The sequence below is a fragment of the Myotis brandtii genome, unplaced genomic scaffold, assembly GCF_000412655.1.
Source record: "Myotis brandtii unplaced genomic scaffold, ASM41265v1 scaffold421, whole genome shotgun sequence".
NCBI lineage: Eukaryota > Metazoa > Chordata > Mammalia > Chiroptera > Vespertilionidae > Myotis > Myotis brandtii.
This window is the reverse complement of record NW_005366140.1, coordinates 2,539,911-2,542,412: the sequence shown is the minus strand read 5'-3', so window position 1 is coordinate 2,542,412 and position 2,502 is coordinate 2,539,911.

Here is a 2,502-nt window from a genome sequence, read left to right as displayed (position 1 = left end):
GAAGGCCTTACTCAACACCATCAACTGGATTTCTCTCTTTTAAAAAAATAAAAGGCAAAGAGAAAAGCAACACGTGTCAGCGAAGACGACTTTGGTCCTTGACAATTCTTAGGAAAGCATGTTCAGGGGACGTTCAGGGTTGCGATACAAACCAAGTCCCCAGAGAGCTCCCCTTCCCCTGCATCCAGACAGCAGAGTTTGGGGTGACTCTGGGATGCTCCTGCGGTCCCGCCCCTCGGCGTCCCCATCTGCAAGATGGACAGTGCCGGGGCCGGACGTTGGGGACAAAAAGGTCGCTGAGGTCCCAGCAGAGAGGCCCCAAGGATTTCTAGTTGGGTGCTAAGTATTTTTTGCATCTCTGATGGGGGCATGGTGAGGTTTCAGGCTCTGGTGCCTGAGTCTGAGAGTTTGGGGGACATGGCCAGGTACCTCCTCCTTGTAGGTAAACCCTTCTAGGTGAGGCTGGTGAGAGCCAGGGAGTCGGCCCCTTCTCCTTCCAGGTCACCAGTTTTGCCTTTTCTCCTCTCTCTGTCTCTGCAGCTCCCCCTCTCTGAGTCTCTCTCCACCTCAAGGTCTCTCTCTGTCCCCACTGGGCTGTGATCTCACTTTCCCGATCTACCTTCTCTCTCCCTCCTTCTCTTGGTCTGTGTCCTTACTCTGCGTCTGTCCCTCTTGGGGAGGGGACTGGCTCTGCCCAAGATGTCCCTCTGGTCCACCTCTCTACCTCGTCAGAGACCCACCCTACTTCATCTTTCTCCTGATCCATGGAAAACTTGGGCCATATCTTGGCATGAAGCAAGGTCAATGCAACCCCATCAGGGCTAAGAACCCTGGTCACCCCAGGTGAGGTGGCAGAAGCCTAGAGGGATCCTCCAGGCTTGGGCACTAAATACACTTGCTGGGTGGCCTTTGGGGAAAGTCCTGCTCCTCTCTGAGCCTTGTGGCTCCTGATTTCAAACCCTTCCAACTCCCTGGTTTCCTCCCGTCTTGCCCACATCCCCTCTTCACTCTGTCTTGTGACTCAGCCACAGTCGGGCTCAAACACCTCCTGTGTGCCCAGATCTGTGTTGGAGGGGAAGGTTGATAGGGATGGTCATGGACAGACACACGTGTGGATGCGTGGGCACACACAGATGTTCCCCAAGACATAATTCAACTAGGCATGCCTCGTTGTCATCCCTGTGCCCAACAGCCTGCGTGGGCATTGAGAGGCCTGACCCCAGCCTGGAGAAGACAGAGCCGGTCACCAACACACCCCCAGTCCCACTGCTTCTGGGGCAAAGGGTGGGGAAATCCTGAGGGGGAACAGTGATGATTTTCTACAGGAGGAGATATTTGTGCTGAGTTCTGAGGGATGAGTAAGTTCTCTGGGAAAAGACGGAGGAAATTTCCCAATCACATGCTCAGGCTGGTGCTGGAAAACCTGCCCCCCCCTCGCCCCCACAAACACACACCCCTTACCCCTGGAGTTTCTAGTCTCTTCTGTTCTTTCCTGTCTGGAGAATTCTGGGAGAGGAAGAAGCGGGCAGGGGGCTGGGTCCAGAGAATCCCAAATCCTCACTTTTTGTTGGCAGGAGGTCAAGAGTTCTCAGGGTAGCTCCCATGGGGTCCTAGCAGAAAGGGCTGAGGGCAGGCGGTTTTCTTGGCAACCAGAGGTGGGAGGGGGCAGTAGTAGGCTTGGCCCAGACCCCCATTCCTTGTAAGGGTTGGGGGAGGTCCCCTGAGGGGGGTTAGCAGCAATGGGGAGCTCTGTGGGGTCATCTCAGTCCACCCTCGGATGGGGCACACAGGCCAAAGGGAGTGGGGACAAGGCTGGCACTGGGTCCCTCACAACTCTTTGCGGCTTTTTGCCATCTGTCAAATGAGTGAGTTGAACTCTATGATATGAGGACTGGGCATGTGGTGGGTAAAGAGGAGAAAAAACCCACAGGGAAATGCGGGTGCCCCAGAGCCCTTCCCTGGGCCCCCAGGGTTTGGGCGCCGGAGGGCGCATGTGCTTTTGAAATTCCATCCTCCTCTCTCCCCCCGTTTATTTTTTGCACAAGGGTCCATCATCCTAGCCCCTCCAGCCCCCAGACCACCAGCGGGTGCTCCAGGAAGCCCTGCCCCTTGCCTCGGGCCCGCCCCTCGAAGGAGCCGAAAGTTCCATACTTGGCAACTGGTCTTGGGCCCCAGGGGTTGGGGACCCGTCTTATGGCTTTTCCTTGGGACAGGAGGCAGGGGACCAGAGCCCGGGGACCAGGCCTCCTCCATAAGGGGCGGGGTTCTCCCATCCTAGCTCCATAGGCCCCGTAGGCGCGGCAGGCGTGGCCGCAAGGGGGGAATGTGGCTTTTTCCTTCCCCGCGCTCTAGGGCGTGGCCTCCCGAGGGGGCGGGGCATCGTCCATTCACAATTCCTCAGTGGGAAGCTAAGTCCAGGGCGCAGGCGCACACTGTACTCGGCGCGGAGCCCGCAGACTCGCCCTCAGGAAGGTCCCAGCACGCAGGCGCCGCCCCGCCCCT